Raw genomic sequence first — 23,530 nt, forward strand, 5'->3', positions numbered from 1 at the left:
CTTTTACTTCTTTCCACTTACTAATTTTGTCTTCTACCATGCTGCCAAAAAGCTTTGCAAACAAAGGATTGATCATAATTGTTCTATAGTTGGATGGCTTATTAATGTCTCCACTTTTAGAAAGGGGTATTTCTAGGCTAGTTGTCCAGTCTCTTGGGAATCCTTGCTGAATGATGTTGTTGAATATTTCCATGATGTGCGGTGCAAGAGCGTTCATTCCCCATTTTAGATACTTTGCTTGAAGTTCAACCAAGTCCTTTTCCTTTCCTATTTTCAAATTCTTAATTCCATTCTCCACCTCCTGTAATGTGAAGAGCATTGAATTTGTGTTAATTCCATTCTCCCTTGCATATTCAAACCAATGATTGGCTATAATATTCTTTTCAATTTGCTTCTTCCTTGGTTGTAGTTCCTGCCAGAAAAGCTTTGGATTATTCTTGCTTAAATATATTAACTCTTCTCTCCTTGTTTGCATGAATTCATCTTTTTTCCTTTTTAGTATCTTCTTATATAACTTTACATTCATCTTCTCCTTTCATGCCTTTTTCAAGGTTCTCCTTGCCATTTTGCATTCCTCATCAAACCAAGCATATACAGGAAAACAATTTGATTCTAATTTCCTATTTTTTGCTCTTTTGCACTTCTCAAGTGCACTTTGAATTATATTTGTTAACTCATGACTGTTGAAACTTTTGAAACTAGTTTTATCCTTCCGAATCAATCTCTCTAACATTGTCTTGAATATAGTACAATTTTATTGCATTAGAAGAATTTTTCTCCTTGATAGTGATTGTTGAGAGCATTGGGTTTTCCTCTTATGCTCCCTTTCTTCTAACCATGATAACCTTATATAAATTGGGTTATGGTATGATTTAAGTCCCAAATATGCTCTCCAATACTAACTTCGTCTATCTTTTCTATCAATTTTTGTGAACACATCACATAGTCCACAACACTTGCCCCATTGTATGTGTTGCAAGTGAAGTTCCCATACCTTTTCCATCTATTTAGACAATTTCAAATAATTAAGTTGAAAGCCCCACACAGTGTAAGCAACTCCTCTCCAAAATGATTGCTAACTTTGTCATTTTCTGAACACCTCACCCACTGGGGATTATCCTCTTCAGTGAGCCAAATAGGATTGTTATCATCTTTGCAACAAAGAATGTTAGCTTGATTATTTGTTGTTCTAGCATTGAAATCTCCCACTAAAAGAACTTCTCCCTGCTGAGAGTACATAAAAATATCTTGTTTTAAAGATACATACGGATCCTTGCAGAGAAATTGCAGAGAAATTGGGCAGAGAAATTGCAGAGACTGAATTCCCACGCCGTCTTTGGCGTCCCACCAGGAACATTAATGATTGGCTGCACTCATCTGTAAGTCCTCAACCATTCAAACTTTTAACATAGTTATATTTTTGCCATAGAAATCTGTATACGGTTCTCAAGTCTAGCCTAATGTTGTTCTGGTCTAGCCAGTAGTGTCAGACTTCGAATTAAGGAAAGACGTGAAAAAGGATGAATATATATTATTAATAGAATAACAAGAATGATCGGCTCGTTGACTCCTTCACGTCTCTCTTCTCCATTCCCTTCTATAACTACTGGTTTTACAGTTTTCATAAAACAACACTTCTTCGTTCCGTGCTCACATCTCCATGTTCTGCTTGCTGATAACGAACCAAATTAAATATGGGCAACAATATCTGCTACCTCACGGTCAGCAATATCAAGGAAACCATCCAGCTAGTTCAGGCTGACGGTACGGTTCAGAAACCCTCAGGGTAGCCTAGATTGTTGAGGATTCTCTGAACATTTATGTTAAAGCATATTCTATGAGACCCGAATGTGATAAAGCCCTTTTTCTTAATCATCCTATGCGCCCTCTTAAAAATTTAAACAAAGCCTTTTAAATAAAACACTCCTCTTTTTTAGTCCCTTCCTCTTCGAGGTTGTGGGGATTATTGGAATCGATTTTAGTCTTTTTCATTTGTCTTCATAAAAACTAAAGATAAATCAAACATAATAACCTTAAAGTCTTTTTCTCAACCAATGAGGGTTCTTACCTACCTATTTGAACCAATAGAAATTTTAGAGATCATATTTGGCCTCATATCTAGGCAATATGCAGTAAATGCCAATTCATATAAAAAGTTTCACTTTCATTTGAGTAATAATAAGATTAGTTGGTAAACATAAAATGTTTAAGAATTAAGAAGATATGTGTTTACGAATTAACAATATATCCTTTTTTTCTTTTATGTTTCGAAGGGTGAGAAGGGTTAACAGATGACTCGCACAGGAAACTCTTGGCATGGAAGTATTTGAGGTGTCTTCAGATATGTGCATTTACACAAGTGATAACATTTCCTAGTGCCGATAAGCTAATTTGTTGGGACAAGCTGTTTCTACTTCATTCTGTTGCTAGGTTTTTATGTTGTTTACTTATACAGGTGGAACTCAATCTCCATCTCTATGTGTTTGGTGCTTAAACGTGTGCTTATGCCTTTGCTATGGGTGGTGTTGGTTCCTCTACTATGAGTTTAATCCGAATTTAAACAAGAACGCAACAAATTACATATATAACCATAAATACCTAGATGCAACAAAAATAATGCTATCTCTCATTAATATCAAATAATAAAATATGCTTACAAACAAAATGAAAATGAGACTAGCTCGTGCGATGGTAGCTTATCTCTGAGAAGAGAAGTGGCAGCTACATGCCTCTGAATCGAGTTACAATGAGGCTCAAGGGCCTTTTCATTATTGAACAATAAAAGAAAACCCTAAACAACCAAAATCCCAACTCGAGGAGATGTAACACCAAGAGTTTATGGGCCCCATTGGGGTTAGTTGGGCAACCAACTTCCCGGGGTCATAGCTTTGTCATATTATCTTCGTTTGATGCGCATAATACCTCGTTAGAAATATCTCTCCAAGGACTCCAAGCCCACCTGAAAAGGGTTGTGGTCAGTCGAGCTGTGGACATAGGAGAGGCTCTCATCCCATGTGCATGGATGCTTTGAGTTGTATATGCGCAGAATGTGTATGATCATCCTATTCTCAACCTCTGTCTGGCCATCAGTTTGGGGATGGAAAGTTGTGGACTTAGTGAGCTTGGTGTCCATCATCAACTAGAGACTGGACCAAAATGTACTGAGGAACTTGTTGTCCCGATCTGAGATGACAGATTATGGGATCCCAAAGTGTACCCACACTCATTCAAAAAAGAGTTTAGCAGTGGCTTCTGTTGTGATACTCTTCTTGCAGGCAGTCATATTGGCCATCTTTGAGAATCTATCGACGACCACAAAAACATAGTCGTTGCCATGATTAGTAGAAGGAAGGCCTGACATGTAATCCATGGATATGGATTCCCAAGGTCGACTAGGGGTAGGCAGCGGAGTATAAAGACCTTGCTTCTTGATGGTCGGTTTGAGAATGGCGCAGACAATGTAGGATCTGATGTGCTTCCCAACATCCTGTCCAAGATTCGGCCAATAGAAATACTTTTGTAGTACTGCCACCATTTTCTCGACCTCAAAATGCCCAGCGGCCCGACTATAGTGTGCTTCCCAAATAATCTTCGCACACTCGCTTAAAGGAACACAAAGGTGTCCCAAGTGGCATAACAAAGCATCCTGAGGTGAAAATTTGGAACTTGTTGACCCTCCAAGAGTGTATTGTATGTGTGGCCGAATTCTAGGTCGTTTTTGTAGAGAACTAGCCAATCAGAATTCTTGTGCCCACAAGAGTTGAGCATGGTGGTTAACGCCATGATCGATGGTCAGTTGAGGCAATCTGCAACATTATTTTTGCTTCCCTTCTTGTACTTGATATTCAAATGGAATTGTTGCACGTATGTGGACCACTTTTGATGGCGACCATTTTGCAACTTCCCTTACGTCTGTATGAACCGTAGGGGTCAGTAGTCTGTGTGGATGACCGTTTCCTTCCCCAAAATGTAATGCTTCTTTTGTCGACAAGCCTGCATAATGGAATACATCTCTTTGTCATATGTATGATACTTCTAGACTATGTCTGAAAGTGTTTCACTGTGATATGCCACTGGATGCCCTTGTTGAGTAAGGAATCCCCCAATAGCATAGTCAAAAACATCTGTCTCGATCTCAAATGGTTGTTGTAATTCTGGTAATGTGAGCACCAGTGCAGAGCAGAAGTGATCTTTCAACTCCGCGAATGCTTTCTGTTGAGATTCAGACCAAAAGAATTTTTCTTTTTCTCCTCCTTTGGTGACTTTACTCAAGGGCCAAATGATATGAGAGAACCCCAACATGAACCTCCGGTAGAAATTGGCAAGATCCAGAAAGCTTCAGAGCTCTGTAAGAGTGGTTGGGGCTGGCCAATCCCGAATGACTTGGACCTTGTCTTGATCCACATGCACCCCTCGTTCATCAATAATGTATCCCACATACTGAACCTGGATCATGCCAAAGGTGAGTTTCTCCAAATTGGCACACAGGTTGTGTTGCCGCAGTGTTTGGAGAACATGTCGGATGTGGTGGAGGTGATTTTCCTAACTCTGGTTGAAGATTAGGATGTCATCCAAGTATACCACTACAAGTGAGTTGGTGAATGGCCACAAGATGTCATTCATAAGCATCATGAAGATTGCAGGATCATTCGTCAACCCGAAAGGCATAACCAACCATTCGAAAAGGGCCTCCTTGGCTTTGAAGGGAATCTTCACCACATCAGAAGGTTCGATTGGTACCTGGTGATATCCAGACTTCAAGTCGATCTTGCTGAAATATTTTTCCCATTTGAGTTGGTCCAGAAGATCATCAATATACGGGATTGGGTACCTATTCCGAATAGTGATCTTGTTCAGCACTCGATAGTCAATATAGAGTCTCCAAGTCCCATCCTTTTTCTGTACCAACATGATCGGGCTCCCTCAGGGCGATGAACTTGGCCGAATGTGACCTTTTTGCAGCATCTCCTGAATTTTCCTCTTGATTTCATCGTTCTTTAGAACAGAACACCAATAGATTGGTCCATTGGGTAACGACATACTTGGGGTCAGGTCGATGGAGTGCTTGACCTGACAGTGTAGAGGCACCCCTACTAGGGAGGTGAAGATGTCCTTGTACTCCTCCACGACCTTGTCCATTTGTTTTTGTCATGTGGAGGGGCCCTGTCTCGAGGTCATGGTCACCGTCTTCTTCTTTCCGTGGGGGAGTATCATCTGGAAAAGAAAAATCCTAGTTTTTGAAATGAGCTTACTGCATTGTTTTGCCGTAACCAAAGAGATGGCGGTAGGTGTTGCTTCCTCCAGTATCCTATACAACTTATTTCCCACTATAATAATAACAACACGAGGCCTTGCCTCATACACAACATGTCGCTTCCACAAGTATGGTTGGCCTAATAATACATCACAAACATCAAGGGGAGCAATGTCATATAATACCTCATATGTTAAGGGATTTATAAAGTATGGAAGGCGACATTGTTGTCTCACGCGCAGATCCCGTCCTTGGTGAAGCCACCTGATGTTGTACGAATGTGGCTGTGTTGTGGTCGATTAGCCCAGCTGCTTCACGACCTCTCCTACAATGAGGTTCTTTTTTCTCCTACTATCGACAATGAACTATGGCAGGGAGCCCTTTACCAATAGATGGGAGTGAAAGGGACACTCCTCCTCCTCTGGATCTTTGAGTTCCTCCTTCTAGATCTTTATGGTGGCGACGATGGTGTTGGACTCTGCATCAATAATATGCTTCCCTTTGTCATTTTCCTTGTCGGGTTTTGACTCAGAGTCGAAACATGCATCTGATTCTGAAGCCTTCAGTTCGGCCACCAATGACTTCTTAACGTCACACTCACTTGTGTTGTGTGTCGAGCTCATATGGAACTCACACCACTTTACCGTGTCCTGCTTCAGCTTTGTAGTGTTGTCATTTTCTTGTGGCATTGGCGGGTTGTCATGGCAGTCCCTCCTTGGCTTTGTCCTTTGTTTTGCGGTTTGGGGGCACCTTTCCCTTGCTTCAGATTTGCAGATCCAAAGTCTCGCTTCTTCTGTTTAAACTTCTGCTCAATCTTGATGACATATCGGTATGCCGGGTCGAGCGAGGAGATGTCCAGGAACTCCATCTCATCCTGGATGTATCTATGTAGGCAACCGTGGTACTTGAGTACCAAATGTTTCACAGAATCCTTGATACCCAACTTCGTGCAAAGGGTATGAAAAACATTAGTAAAATCTGGCACATCTTGATCCCTTCCCTACTGCAATGTGGTCCACTTTATGTATTTGTCCTCGTAGCTACCGACAGGGTAGTACTGCTCCTTCATGGCATCCCAGAATGAATTCCAAGTGGGAGCGACTAAAAATAGTGAGGTCGTACTTTCATCCTTCTGCTCACAATAGGTTTCCCACCAGTCCTTGATATGGGGGGTGACTTTGAGAAGAGAAAAAGTAATCTTTTCTTGCCAGCTCGAAAAATCATGAACAGAAAAATATCCTTCTAGTAGATTCAACCATTTATCTACTGTGCCTGCATCTATTCGGCACTCAAATATGGGAATGTCAAAGTTTACTTGTGCCTTAAAAGTTGTAGAGCCTCGAGAGTCACTGTTGGATGTGGATGCGCCGCCGGTGGGCAACCATTGGAGGATCTGGGCAAAGTTATGCATCATTTCATTTATTTGTTTCTTGAGGGCCTCCTCGAGTAATATTTTGATAAGATCTCTTGCTCCCTCATCTTTTTTTTCTTCCCCCATGAGAGGCCATCAATATTTCCAAGGCTGTTCTTGCAAAGGTTCGATGGTTCAAGCCCTAACTCCTTATATTCCGACCTCGTTGGGGACATGCAAAGAAAAACAGAGAAATAGAAGACCACTCTAATACCACTGATCCGAATTTAAACAGGAACGCAGAAAATTACAGATATAACCATAAATACATAGATGCAATAGAAATAACACTATCTCTTATTAATATCAAATAATGAAATATGCTTACAAAAATAATGGAAATGAGACTAGCTTGGGCAATGGTAGCTTATCTCTGAGAAGAGATGTTGCGGCTACATGCCTCTGAACTGAGTTATAATGAGGCTAAAGGAAATTTTTATTATTGAACAATAAGAGAAAACCCTAAACAACCAAAACCCTAACCCGAGGAGATGTAACACCAAGAGTTTATGGGCCTCGTTGGGGTTAGTTGGGCAACCAACTTCCTAGGGTAATAGCTTGGTCATATTATCTCTCTTTGATGTGCATCATACCTCGTTAGAAAGATCACTTCGAGGAATAAAACTGAAAACACAATGTTAATAAGATCATCTGAGGAATATTGCCAAAAAATGTAGTTTAGGGCCTCAAAACAGCTACAGAAGTTCAGGACCCAAAAAACTGCCAAAAATAGTAAACTGTGCTATAATTAAGGAAACTGGAAAACTGAAACAAACAATGGTGGGGGTCCACGTGGAATAGGTGGGTGGCCACCAATATCCACCTGGATCAGAGTTAATTATTGTTGTGGCTATGTCTATCCCTATTATTATTGTGCATTTGCAGAACCAGTAAGGTCATATGATGTAATTCTTCCATAAGTTCAACAACCAACTTCAATCTTTATTCTTAAAGCAAGTAACCTCCTACAAGAAACTTTACCAAACAAAAATAAACATAAACCAATATTGTTGGCCATAAATGTATGACTTCAAAGCATATTAGAGCCTTAGAGACTTATTTGACGAGGCTTCTTGGGTTCACGAAACACTCTTATTTGACATCCATAACGGAATACCCACGACAATAAATTCCCCTTTCTTCCAATAAGAAAAGGTAAAACTATTAGAATTTCAGAGTTGAGATGCAACAATTATGACAACGTTCACCTATTCTCCATAAGAATAAATGATTGTAACTTGAATATATTACATAGCCTTAGTTGTTTCAATTTCACTTCTTACAATTGGTCCACTAAACAATTTATCTTTTGAGTGTAGTAGTTAGCTTAGCTCAAGATGTCTCAATGCCTTTAGAGGTCAAGGGATTAAGTCGAGGAAGAGGTCTTAAAAGGAAAGCTATCACTTCCATCAAGTCTCTCTTATCCCTATAACCTTATAAATCCATATTGTATGTATGACTAGTATGGTAGCCATTGATCAAGTAGTAGTAACAAGTTAATCGAAGACATGAATATGGATACAGGGGAAACAAATGGGTTGCATACTTCAATGGTGTATTCTATAAAACATGAAATATGTAGAAGCCTACCAACATAAGAAATGTTGGTTTCTATTTAGTTTCAAAGCTATATCTGAAAGGGCACACATTTTACTTTATCCACAAATTTCCAAATGTTGTTTAGAAGGTTATCACCACAATTGTTTGCAAACCACATCTTCAATTCAGGCACGGAAAGAAAATTGCATTCAAAACCACATTTGCACTTCAGGAAATGAAAGAAAACTGCATTAACTTACTCAAATATAATGTTTATTATATTAAACTCCCTTGGAGTTTCTTCAACAGATGGTGTTTAAACCAAATGATCTCTTGCTATAGTGGTTGAAGCAAGCACAACAACTTGGCTTGAATAGAGAAGGGATTAGGAGGTTCAACTTGTCAGCATGTGACAGAACCTACGAGCCTCCAGTTTATCAGAAGAGAGATGCACCCTCCCAGCCCTGTCTTCCTTCCTGTGTTGTCTCTTACGCTTCTTGCTCGACTAAAACAAAATGAATATTAATTCGAATCGTGAGTTGGCCCAGCAGTGGAATGAGCGACATATCTAGCAGGAATTTTTTTAAGCTATGAGATTACCTTAGAGAATGTTATGACCCACTTAAACTTGAAAGGCCTCTCAGATATCACAAAATCCTCATGCTTCTGGTTAGCCCTTGTCCCAGGTCCAGTTTCTAACTCCATGTAGTAAAGAGGTTTCCTTCAATTGAATAATACTTTATAACAAGAGTATTGATAATTAAATTGTCCAAATATATATTTTTTTTAATTATAATATTAACCAAGCATGAACCTTGTGGAACATGATGTAGATGTTATGGTAGGTTGGAAAACTAGGCATGAGGTGGGCCAATAAATATAATTAATGTTTAAATAAATTGAATGACATAAAATTGTTGATTAATTATTTTTAACACTAAGCCAACATGACACATGCATTACATGTGGAGCATGGTGCACGTATTAAATGTGGTAATTCAAAGGGAATATCTGGATCATGGTGCATGTATTACATGTGTTGATTCCAAGGTGATATCTGGACACTACAGAGGCTGTATCTGGATGAGAGAATTGCTTGGTGTACTACTTTTTCAGTTAGATATTACGATTGAATACCTATGGATTCTCTAGCTGGATGATGCACTATGTTTGAGTGGGTTATAGAAAGGATATGATCTTTTTATTGTGCTTTATAATTCTCATATTTGTGTGCATCATTGAGCATTTGGAATTTTCCATGATTCACTCGTATCGTTCAGATCACTGTGTTTGGAAGAGTCTAGATAGGTTTTATCATTTCTATTGCCTATATTTTGGTAGGTGGAAATAGGTGTGTTGATTGATTAATGGGAGGGAAAGTGCCTACCTAAGGTTTGATTGGGCTTGTTGCTTCCTCCCTTCTTGATTTGAGCTCTCCCTTCCAGTTTTATGATCAATTTTTTTGTGTTGTGCCTGCTTGGTTAGGTGGAATTACCATTACTGCAATCTTAGCTATTGAAGGCTCGAAATGTCACTTCCTCAACATCAGGAATAACCACCCGGTTAGGAACTTGAAAATCGTTCCTTTTCCATTTGAAATAATGGCTCCGAATGGGGATGATGGGACCAGTTTCCCTTTAACAATATATAATGGAATATGAAGTACAATGTAGGTGAAATGGATGTGATGAATAGAAATACAAGAGTATATATATATATATATATATATAGCTATCTATTTCATGGGATTTAACTTACCTTTATATGTGCAATTGAAAGATTCTCTAATATGCTAAACAATATAGATCATCTAGTGATTCAAGAAATAAGTGCAAGAAATATAACTAATTTGATTAAATAGTTAATCAAATTAATTGTTAATACATATTGCATATAATATTTCAATTTTCTAAAAATGCATTAAAAAATAACAATTTCATACTCTTCAATAGTGAATAAGTATTCAACTGCATATAAGATCATACATTGCAAAACAATAAAGAAAATATGTGACTATTAATCAAATATAAACACAACAATAACATAAAGACAATAGGACCCAATATATCAGTGCTCTGCTCATAAGAAAAACAATCTTGGTTCAACTTTCCTATTAAGATGATTAAAAGGTACAATAGTGATGGACTTTCTTAACTCTTGTTCACAAAAATTCAAAACCCTTTTTTAAAAGACATGAAAGGGCATTTATAATTAAAGGATCAACTGTAAAAATAGAAAATTCTTGCAAGGTTGAGGAGGTTCAAGCAAACCATCCTTAAAATAAAACTAAAAGGTAAAAATAGAGTATGTTGGAACAATTCATCTAGAATGAGAAGCTTGTTGTCCTCCCATTTGCTGCTTAAGTTCATAGATATATATCATGGACTTCAATTCTGGAGGATGAGCTCGTTTTAATAACATCTGTCCCACATAAAAGGCATCAGAGAGTGCTGGGAGCATATGAGCAATGGTTGATGAGCACCAGTATTGCAGCAAGAATGATACAACTCCTAGGGCTACCAACTTTACTTTATCAACCCGGGGTTCATACAAACTTGGAGGTTATAGTGTCACATACACAAGTAGATGCGATGGGTCCACTCTTTGTCACTGCTGAGCTGGAGATAGACCACTATGGTTTCTCAAACCAGCCTTCTATTGATTGAGAAGGAGTTTGATTACCAACGAAGAAAGAGGAATTTCGCACTAATTGGGAGAATTGAAATATTGTCTACTGCAATAAGCAATGACTGAAATCAATGCTTTAAACATATAGCCCATCTAACTAATTGCTAAGAGATCTTACCTCAGAAGAATTCTAAACTAACATGTGTGTAATCCTAACTATCCTAGGCATGCAATTTGAAGTAACTAAACATTCTACTGTTGTGCACATGAATGAACACAATAACTCCTTTTTCCTTTTTGTCCTTTTTGTGAAAATGTGAATGCTAAATCTTCTTGGTGGTGTGGCAGGTGGGTTAGAGATGGTGGTGAAAGGTCAGATGGCTTGGGAGGCAAGTAGGGATCTTCTCATATCTTCCTGGATGCTTTTTCTTCAAATCAGTCTCAAAATAGGACAATACAAGTCGTCCTACACGATGTCCTAATGCTTCCTACAGGATGTCCTAATGCTTCCTACAAGATCTCCTAATGCTCCTATAACATCCCCTATATTCCTACAGAATCCACCCGAGATAAATAGGGGTGATTTCGAACGTCGTATAGGGCTTAGGGAAGGTGAATGATGGAAGAAACAAGGCAAAGGGGTGGCTAGGACTTCCTCAAAGCTCAAACCAAAGTTTGTAAAATGGTTTGATTTGCTCAACAAACCTAGAAAGTTACCCTTATGGAACGATGAATTGGTTGGTGGACTTAGTGGCTTTTGGTGATCATGGATGGATGAGGTTAGGCTGGGGTTGTTAGCATGAGATCTTCCTGCACTACTGAAACTCCTGCAACACATACATCACTGGCATTTATCCCTGAATCATATCAAACGAGAAAGATTTCCAATGAACTTAAGAAAATATAATTTCATTATTTAGTTGCGTAGTTTATGCATGGAAATACTTGCAGAATATTGTGAAACACCATGAGATCTAATACAAAGCTGAAGATATCAAAAATGACAATTGAAACCTATTCTTGAAAACTGAAAAGATGCTAGCCTAAGTAGCAGAAAACCCTAAATTCCATAAGAAATTAGAATTCTGTCTTTTTCGGGTTGAATAAGATTTTTTCTTGAAACCATGGTTCCTGAAGGGAGGAGTGAGGCCAAATCCACCTGCTATCAACCTTTTTGGTATTCCTTTACCTCTCTAAACTACTGTTAAGTCTATGCACAAATGGAAGCAAACTAATCAAATTTACCACTACTTGCAATGACACAATGCTAAAACCAATTCAACAATTAATTTATGAAATAACCTAACATACAAGTACAAGAAGAGGATACTTTGTTGTTAGGGTTGGCCCCTAACCCAAGAGAATTAGCCCTCTAAGTCAACTCAGTGCCGGATCAACGAAATTCTCATTCTCATTATCATATCAGAAAAATTACATAATAATATTTTGCCACAAACTTGCACTCGAAAATGCTTAGTGCTCTTACAAAAAAAATTTGAATCCTAATGAGGCTCCAGGCCTCCTTATTTATGCCACTGAAGTCTCCAACAAATTCCTTAAATCTTGGGAGGCTTGCCTCCCAAACTCAAGATGAACTGGCTCTTAACTGTCATTGGCTCAGCCGCCAATGATCTCCATGACTCAGCTACTTGCAACTCCGAGCTAGTGTGATTTAATTGAGGAATATTCGAATGAGTGAGGATTTAATGAGGAGGATCTATCTCCTATAATCCCTCCTCTTTGTCTCATTCGAGTTTAAGCCCTTAATTAGCCAAAATTTCCATGATTTTCTCTCAAAAACCTGCTATCAATGCACATTAGACCACTAGACATACATCTTACTTTTACTCATCTCATTAAGAAAAATATCATTAAAACATGTAAGGAATTATGAGAAGAGTTGATTTTAATAAGCTTGGAGGTGTACTAAGTTCCATATAGTTACCCAATGATGAGGCTCATCAGTGGTATTGGTTAAGAACTATAACATATGCCATTGGTTATGCGGTTTGACGAAGTGTTGTCAATAATGTTCAAAATTTAGCTTAGATAAATTTTTGATGTTATCTGCCTTCATCTTGGAGCAATCTTGCCAGTGTTTCATTAGTGTTTTGACATCGAGAAAGGCATCTATAGGAAATTCTTGAATCAAATTAGGGTTGAAAAAATTCTCGCGAATGGTTTCAGTGAGGTTATTTGAGACATCTCTTACGGTAAAAATGGTTGCTTCTACCTATTTCATCTTCATATCCCAGTCCTGAAAAAGGATTTCCTTCTATGAATCATGAATCCTTTGAGGATCGACTACTATGCCATATGCGTTGTCCGACCAGGAAATATATTCATAAATCTTTTCTTCAATGTCATCAAAGTATGTCCTTAGGTTGGACAACTGATTTATTAGCGAATCGCTTGTTTCACACAAATCATTGACTGCTGTCAATTTCTGGTAGAAAACAACTTGTTGCTGAGCAAGGAGAGTGTTAAGTTCCCCTGCTTCTTTCTTGAAATCTTCAAGCTTAGGATTCTCTTTTAATTGATCAATCCTAAGCTGGAGTTATTGCACTTGTTCATTCTTGCTTTTGATGTCAGCTTCATGCTGAAGCTTCATCTCATCAAATCTTTTCTGTAGCTCGGTTACCTTTGCCTGCCACCTCTCATCAATACTATGTTTTGCATTGAGTAATGCATGTTATAATTGTAGGTTTTAACCCCGTATAGAAATTACCTGCATACGAATTCTAAAACATAGAAAATAAACAATGCGAGCGCATAACACATAAAACACATATACACAGAGATTTTCCCCTAGATCCCAAAACCGGGACTACCAGCTTGATTTTTCATTATACTACTTTCAATGTTATAATACATATTTATACGTGCCAAAGAATCCAATACCATGGACCGAAAACCATCGTGTCCAAAACCATGGACCAAAAACGATCACGTCCAAAACCATGCACAAAACCATAGGTAGGTCCACCCAACCTAATATAGGTTCCAAAAAAAGACTTCCCGGGGCATTGCCCCAGACCTCGTAGAGGGGGGATACTTGCCCCCCCTCTAACCCCCCGGTTAACTATGTAGGCTAGTCATGGAAAGAATATAACACAATGCAAAATTCTCCCACTTGTTGTTTTCTTTCCACAGGGGGCCATAAGAGAGCTTAGTCATTTATCCACCCCTGCAATGGCCATTGTTTCTCTACACCAAGAGAACTTCTCAGAGCTCATAGATTTTTTCAATGCATCTGCAGTATTCTTCAAAGTGTCCACCTTTACAAGCAACACATTTTTGTCTTCTATCATATCCCTCACAAAGTGATATTGAACATCAATGTGCTTTATCTTTGAATGATAAGCAGGGTTCTTTGCCAAGCAAATTGAACTTTGGTTGTCACAGTCTATCCTTATAGCTCCCTGTAATAACCCCATACTTGAACACAATCTCTGCAACCAAACTGCTTCCTTGCTTGCATGAGTGGCTGCCATGTATTCTGCCTCTGTAGTTGATAGTGCCACTACAGATTGTTTCTTACTCATCCAACTGACTGCACCTCCAAATAAGTTAAACACACCCACTTGTAGATCTTCTCTGATCCAGATCTCCAGCCCAGTCTACATCAAAAAAGCCATGAATATCCAACACTCTGTCCAATCTTGGTCTTCCTTGGTAGCACAAGCCGTAATCACTAGTGCCACGCAAATACCTAAAAACCCGCTTCATTGTTGTCGAGTGCTCCTTCCCTAGTTTTGACATAAACCTACTCAATACTCCCGCTGCATGTGCAATGTCTGGTCTAGTACAGACCATCACATACATCAGGCTATCGACTGCACTTGCATATGGAACACGGGACATGTCCTCTTCCTCTTCTTGTGTCTTGGGACACTGTTGAGTAGATAACTTTACACCTACAGGAATAGGAACCTTCACCGTTTACTATCCTACATATTAAACCTCTACAATATTGTCTCGACATACTTCCTCTGGTTTAGCCAGAGCTTCCTCTTTGCCCGATCTCTTTTAATTTCCATGCCCAAATATAGTTTGTAGCACCAAGAGATTTCATGTCAAATTTGTAGGGCAATTAGGTCTTCAAATCCTGGGTAATTTCTTTTTCATTTCCAACCAGCAACATATCATCCACATACAAGACCATATAAATAACACGGTCACCAATTAATTTAAAATACACATAGTGATCTGCTTTGGTTCTGGTGAAGCCAAGTCCCCGTATAAATGTATCAAATTTCTGATACCACATACTTGGTGATTGTTTTAACCCATACAGAGACTTCTTTAACTTGCATACCAGTTCTTTCTTACCCTTCACCACAAAGCCTTTAGGTTTCTTCATGTAGATCTCTTCTTCCAAATTCCCGTGAAGAAATGTTGTCTTCACATCCATCTCTTCTACCTCAAAATCAAAAGCAGCCACAACTAATAAAAGTAATATAATAGAAGCTACCTTGGCAACAGGAGAAAAAATATCACCGAAATAAATTCCCGACACCTGGGAATAACCTTTTGCTACCAACCGAGCTCTGTATTTCTCCACATTTCCTTCTGCATTTGTCTTCTTCTTGAACACCCATTTGCTGCCAATGGGTTTCCTTCTAACCGGCAACTCCACCAGATCCCAAGCCTGATGTTTGTGCAAAGATACCATTTCATAAACCATGGCCTCTTTCCAGAGTTTGCCATCCTCTGAGTCCACTGCTTCCTTCACAGTTCTGGGATCATCATCAATAATAGATAAAGAAAAATTTGAACAGGAAGCAGATGGACTATACCTTTCTGGTTGCCTTCTTTCTCGAACTGATCTTCTCACAACTGGAGTTTGTGGCTCTTCATCTTCTGATTCCTCTTCTGTCGTAGAGTCTGATTCTTCCTCCTTTAGCTCTAACTCTATCTTCTCGGGTTCCTTTGATGGGATTCCATGTTTAATAACATATTTCACCTCTCTAAACACCACATCTCGGCTATACACAACCTTCCTTGTTACTGGGTTCCAAAGCTTATAACCCTTTAAACCATCCTTATACCTAATAAAGATGCACTTTTCATATTTACTATCCAACTTGGTTCTTTTCTCCTTTGGAACATGTACATATGCATCACATCCAAATACTCTCAAATGTGAAAGAGAGGGTTTCTTACCAGTCCATACCTCTTGTGGAGTCTTATCCTCCAATGTTGATGAAGGTGATCTGTTGACCAGGTAACATGCTATCTCCTCCGCCCCTGCCCATAATTCTTATCCTAACCCAGCACCACTGAGCATGCTTCTTGCCCTTTCCATCAATGTCTTGTTCATTCTTTCTGCAACTCCATTTTGCTCAGGTGTGTATGGAGTAGTCTTATGTCATGCTATACCACACTTCTTACAGAATTCTTCAAATTCCTTGCTGCAAAACTATCCACCATTATTTGACCTCAACACCTTTATCTTCTTCTCTGTTTGGTTTTCCACCAGAGCCTTAAATTCTTTAAACCTGTCAAAAAATTCAGATTTCTTCTTAAGGAAATATATCCATGTATTCCTTGAGAAGTCATCTATAAATGATACATAGTACATAGACTTACCCAGTGATGGAACCTTCACAGGTCCAAACACATCACTTTGCACAAGCTCTAATATATGTTTCGCCCTCTTACCACCAGAAGGGAAACTCACCCAATTTTTCTTCCCATATACACAATTTTCACAGAAATCAAAATCCAAAGAGCTATTACTCATACCTTCTACCATACCTTTACCATGAAATATTCGAAGACGCTTTTGTCCAGTATGTCCAAGCCTTTGATGACACAACACCGTCTTCTCTCCAGAGACCACTAGATTTTTTGCTCCACTTTTAGGAACCACAGAACTGTTGCACCCATCAACAATAGTGCTACCTTGCAGGTTGTACAGAGTTCCAATCCAAACTCCCCACATCAATACCAATGCTCCCAAAAACATCTTGCATGTATCGTTCTCGAACACCGTTTTTACACCTGCATCATCCATCTTTCTTATAGAAATCAGATTTTTGGCCAATGTAGGAATATGAAGAACACCGAGAAGTGTTCTAATCCTTCCACCTTGCAACTTCAACTTTACTTTTCCATGACCAATGATTATAGCCTGCGTATCATCCCCTAAGAATACATCACCACCATCGTATTTCTCATACTTGCAAAACCACTCTCTATGGGGAGTGAAGTGAAAGGATGTGTTAGAGTCCTATAGTGATAGGATTCATAATTTTGAATTGGCTGAGGTTAAGTCTCGTAATATTGTGCATACCTTTTCTTTATGAAAATGTTTTCCATATTAAAATTAAAAAATGTAAAGAGGGTATGTCCTAAAACAGATATCAAAGGACAAAAAGAATAAGAAAAGATCAGAAAAAAAAAAAAAAAAATATGAACCCCAAACAAAAACAGATCATGAAAGTGGGCAAGTCCAAGTGCCACTACTTTTTAATTTACTATCTTAAATAATGGTGGTGTGCAGCTTGGCATACATGCCACAACCCACGATATTCAAATTGTTTAATCTTGACTACTTCATGCTTTGAATTTCATGTTTATAGCTAGAGAATAAAGATCTGGCCAAACAGTTTAATCTTGGCAGATTAGTAGATAGGTAGAGAAATAAAAGGAGCTCATCAGTTTAATCTGAGCCCTTGGAAGATATAAGGTTAGAAGTAGATAGTTTGTTTCATAAAAGAAAAAGGAAAGAAAAGGTTTTGCTAGCTTAAGTGCACCTAATAAAGTGAACAAAAAATGTTAGGGTAAGTAAAAGGGTAAGTATAAGAAAGGTTGCATAAATATAAGCTATTTGAGGCATAAGCACATCTATCATGTTTAATCATGTGTTTTAGTGTGCAGGAGAAATTGTGAAAGAAAAATAATTCTCATAAGTTCATTTGGTTAACATCCCCCATTCCATTTCACCCCTCACTACATACTTAACTAATTTCCCCTTTTACTACTTCATTTCTTATGAAAACCCCTTTTCCCTTCATTTTTACCCTTCCCCCTTGGTTTCACACAATCCCCTAGCAAATTACCCTCCAAATTCATTCCCCTACCCAAAAACCCCCTTTTCCCTAGTGTGAAACCCTTTTCCCATGCAAAAATCATTTTTCCTTTATTAATTTTCCTAAAAACCCACTAAAACCCCTTATCCTAACTATTATTCCCCTCCCACATTACTTTATTAACCCCACAAATTCACTTTTCCCCGCTATAGTCCATAAACCCGCATTACAGAATAACCGCGCAATTATACATTGATTAATTACATTTAAAGTGTAACTAACCCCTGGGCCCCTCTAAATCTCTCCCCCATCTCCCGTCGTTCATCTCCTCCACACGATGGCCGTTGGATCTTGCACCCCCAGATCCTACGTCCCTCACCCATATTGCGCCCGATCATCTCCTGACCTTTACTGACCCAAGAGCACGTGATATGGGTGGTATTGCTCGAGCCCACTTGCGTTACGTGGCGAAACCAAGTTAAGTTGCATGCTCTCAAGAAAATACCACCCATCGCTCAAACGTGGTGCGATGGCTCCCTAAACCGCCTCCCCACCCAACGCGAAAACCGCTCACTGTTCATAAAACACTTTCCCCGCCAAAATATAATCGTTGCCCTTAAAAAGGCTGAGAAGCCCCATTTCATCCATTTTCACTCGTTTTTATGTAAAACCTCAGCAATACCTTTGCAACACCCTAAGCCTCTGCGACCAAAATTCATTGTCGTCTACTGCCCGAAGAAGCTCCAGAAGCCTAATTCAGCACTCTAGTGCACGATTGAAGCCACAAAAACCTTTGCAGCCACCGTTCAAAACCAGTTTGCAACCTGAACCATAAATTCCAGGTATTTTGACACAAAACTAGAACGACCCTCTCAAATTCAAAAGTATACAGTAAATTCAAGAAATAACTAATTGAATTTAATAAATTTCCATTGAATTGAGAGTATTTCCCCTCAAATACCGAAAACCCCTATCCTGCAAACTGCTAATACCCTATCCCTGTACCAGAGTTGCCAAGACTCCATTTTCACAAGTTGTATAAGCCCAATTCCCTTATTTTATCACAAAGATGGCTGCCCCAACCTCTTTGGATGTCAGACCGGTCTCAACCCCTCACCTAGACATTGACCATTTGGCCCTGGCAGACAGGGATTTCCAAATTAAAGACACAGCCACTCCAGGCCACCTTCTGAGAATCCATTGTTGGGCCAAGGATAGGTTCCTAAACCATGCTGATGATATTAACCTTTGGGATCCAATTTCCCCAAAGTATACATTCCCAAAAGTTCACCCATTCCCAGACATAGTAAATTTTTGTCATGCCTGTTATGTTCCAAGCCATAGGGCTATTGAGGCACCAAACCATGAGATATTATTCACCATTACTACTGAATCCATCAACCAGATGCTGCAAATCCAGCCTAGTCCTAATCTGACTCCTTTGTCCATTGGAAACCTGTTGGACCTATACATCACACTGGACCTAATCAAAATCAAACAAATATTCCAGAATTTCATCATTGAGGAGAGACATACTCCTAAAGACATTCCACCCTATGCTGCCACTATTTTTTCAGAGACTGGCAGGAGAATAATCACCATGCTCTCATGCATCCTAGGATACACATCAGATGAGCATGTGGATGAGGTCATTATAGCCTTCTTATCCATTTTCACTCTAGGCAAGCCTCCTGCTATCATGTATGATTATGCCCAATTCATTGTAGAAAAAATGCATGAACAGTTCACTAGACTTCTAACTGAAAGAGTTTTCAAATACTCTTCAGTGTTGTTTCATATGTTCTTGTATTACCAGACAAATAAGTTCCCTTTGAGGATCCAGAAATTGGACACGAAGGGAAAGGAGAGATCAGTCATCTATTGGACACCCTTAGTCGACAAGTTTTCCACCTCATTCACCTACAAAGACTTCATAGACTCTTTTGTATACCTAGTCATGAACATGCTGAGTTCTAAGGCTCAGCCTAGAATCGGCCAAGAGATTAAGAGAGTACTGCAATTGGCCAACAACAGCAAGGTGAGAGATTGGTACTTGTACCGAAACCACACTGAGATCAGGATTTATGGCTATGAGTTAGGCCCCTACAAGTTGCCCAAATACCTCCCTATGAGGATATTCGCTCTTGAGTACTTCAAGCAAATCATCAGCTCTGATGAGATCAACTTCCTAGCCTATAGGAAGAAAACCCAGTTCAAAGTAAAGAACCAAATGGGCCTATTTATTTGCAACAATAGAGAAGTTGTACAAGAGGCCGATAGGTTACTTCAACTAATGAAATTCAAAAACAGTTTCATCTAGCACTATGACCCTCATGGGGTCATAAACAAGCTCAGACTCAAGGTCAAGTAGGGAGCATACATCCACCACCCAAGGCCTGACATTGAGCAGTTTGCTAACCAGGATGAGTGGATGGAGAACATTTCATTGACATGGACAACACTGTTGTGGATATAGATAATACACATTAATTTGGAAAGACAATTTGATCACAAATCTTTCCTAGAGGTTCCATAAAAAGGAGGGCCAATGAACATTCCTCCTGTCATACAGACTCCACTAAATGAGGAGAAGAATCCTAAGAGGAGCAGGGATGAGGCATCTAGCTCTGCCATGGAGACTACTGATGAGATGATTGAGCCAAGCAAGAGGCCCAAGTTGAATCCTGTCTTTGAACAAGAGGATAACATTGCATCAGAAGAAATAATTGACACTGAGGCAATGGGATAGAAAGGTAAAGAACCAGCTACATCAGAGGAAACACAACAACCCTCAACATCCAACACACAGTTGATAGATAGACAACCGAGTATGGAGATCTCTTCCTATGTCAGGCCAGCTGACAAGGAAAAAGACATCAAAGACAAATTTAAAGAGATAAATATGAGGAATGAGAGACTGAAGGCAGAGACATATGCCCAATATCTCAAACTCACACCGCCAAACCAAATTAGACTAATGTCAGCCTTTGACATCAAAGAAGGAAAAATGTAGGTCTCATTCTTGTAGCCCACTGTACAACAACCAAAGACCTCAGCAGACTACAAGAAGACAAATTTTGAGGTCTTGGCCAAGGATGTTCATCCCATTGATCAGCTAGAAATTTACAATCATGCTAGAGAAATGATCTACTCCACCCTCACAGCAAAGGCCATGACTGCTTACAAGATGCAGGATTCATTAGACAATATAACAGCTCAATTCAAGTTGGAGAGAGCCTCTTCACAAGCTAAAGACACCAGGATAAAGTCCTTGGAGGACTTGGTTATTGAACTGGGCCATGACCCAAGTGATGTTAAGGCCACAAAGAAACTGATCAAAAAGAAGAATGAGGACATAGCAGCCCTCAAGAAATAGCTCAAGTTGTCTCATTTGTAGCATCCACAAACAAAATAAGTCCTAGAAAGCTAGACCAATCATGAGGAAATGATGGACTTGGTGCTGCAACTGAATGACCAGTTAAAGGAGATGGAGAAGGAGTTGGATGGCTTGATCCAGCTCAAACAAGCTAGCATTGATAATGCTCCTACAGCTATCATTTCAACAGTGAGCACAACTGTACCTTCTACTTTGGCAGAAGCATTGGCTCCCACTACTCCAATGTCCACTGCACCATCAACATCTGCACATACTACATTAGCAACAGGATCAACAGCAACAACCTCCACAACTGATGAAGCAAACAGGTTGGTCAAAGCAATGGAAGAAATGTCCATTTAGACCAATGAGATGAACAAACTGAAGGAGAAAGTCAGCAGCCTTGAGACAGATTGCAAACTTGCCGAGATCATGCATAAAGAAGAACAACAAAAGACTACAAGGATGAATGAAAGGATAAAAAGCCTGGAGAAAGAATTGACACTGACTGAACCTATAAAAAAAGAAACTGTGGGCCAATATCATTGACTCTGTCAAAGAGTCAATGATATTTGGCCATCCATCCAAGTCATTTTTGAGCAGTTTGACTTAATAAAGCAGGCTACTGAAGCCATTGAAATGGTTAAAGCAGAACTTGGAGATATGCCAGAGGAAGCAACAAGAATCATCCACTTCCTCAACTCCAAGAATAAGTATGAACTGCAAGAACTGGAGATACCTGACACAACAGGTACGATTTTGGAAGTCAAAAAAGTCCTCACCAAGAGGAATTTGATGTTGAATTTAGAAGATAAGTGTCAAAACATGCAACTAGCCATTGACAGGTTCATGGCTAAGTTCGAACTTTTAAAGGAAAAGGGATTACCTAATCCCTTAGTTATAAATGACAAGTTAATGAAAAGGCAAATTACAACAAGAAGATCAGGGAAGTGGCCAAAGAACAGGTAATCACTTCGTCCATGAAGGGCATGCCAACAGGCAAAGTGTTGTACCAAACTTTTGAAAACTTGTTTTACCTCTAACATGAGGTAAAACACCTGTTTATTAATAAGCCCACTTTTTCCAAATATACAGAGGCAGATGAGATATACAGAAAAATGCTCAATATCCAATTACCAGATGAAGAAAGATGGGAAAAACTCAATGATTTACTGTAGTAAAAGGATAGTAAATTATAAATCTACAGTAAAAAGTGAAACAACAAGGTAAAAGGATATTGACAGGTCAGCAGGGTTAAAGTGTATCAAATGAAAGAGTATCAGGTGAAAGGTTAAAGTAAAACAAAACATCCAGCGTGAAGACCAAACAGCCAAGCAACATAAAGGGAAAAAGATCAAAGACCAAAGCCAACAGAACCTTAATAACAGGGACAACAAGCAACAGTTCAATAGCTATCTTTATCTTCTTGCAAGAAGATATTTCTTTTTTCCTAGATTAGTTCTGAAAGCAGTTTCAGATGTTTGGTAATTCCTTTTGTATAAATACTTCAAAATTCGAAGTGTTAGGGTGGATGATTTTACATTTGTAGAGTCGTTTTGACCTTAAACCTAAGGGTGATTGTACCATTTTCAAATCAACAGACTAGAGAAAGTAATAAAAGCATTTCACTACAGAATTCATGAGATGAGCCATTTGTAGTGAAGTATCTTCTTTGTGTGATTTTGTTGCCTTCTTATGTGTTTCACAATCTTAAATGTGTTCTAAATTTGAATGAATTAACGGGAAATATCACTCAAAATTTGTTTAAGCACACTCTATTTTGCACAGTTGGTCATTTACATGTTTTCCTCTGATACCCAGATTTGAGAACCCTTAATTTCTCTCCCATCCCAGTTGACTTCTTTCATTCCTTCCAGAGTCTGGCCTAGTGAACCCTTAATTGCTCCCTGGATATGATTTGAAACCATCCCACCATTTAGCCTTTGAGATCTGCAGTAACTCATCTATCTTTCTCTATAGACAATGTTTTTAGAACTAAATCCAGTCTTGTTTGTCTGACATCCGACTCCATAGCCCAATGGTAGAAGCAAACCTCTTTTCATCTAAGTAAAGTGATCCCACCACCCAAAATTTCAAACCAAAACACAAGTGCAAGCAATAACTAGCCTAAAATCATATTAACTAAAACAAAGTTAAATTATAAAGAGAGAACCCTCTCTAAGCATCAGGAAGGCTAGGTCTTGGTCTCCAAAACTGGTTTGTGGTTACCTTTGACTTTTCTTTCTTCACTAACTTCAAAAGAAATATCAGAGTGATAACAGGAT

This window comes from Pinus tabuliformis, chromosome 2_1 (assembly GCF_031772625.1).
Source record: "Pinus tabuliformis cultivar Carrire ecotype Pingquan chromosome 2_1, CPIR1, whole genome shotgun sequence".
Lineage (NCBI taxonomy): Eukaryota > Viridiplantae > Streptophyta > Pinopsida > Pinales > Pinaceae > Pinus > Pinus tabuliformis.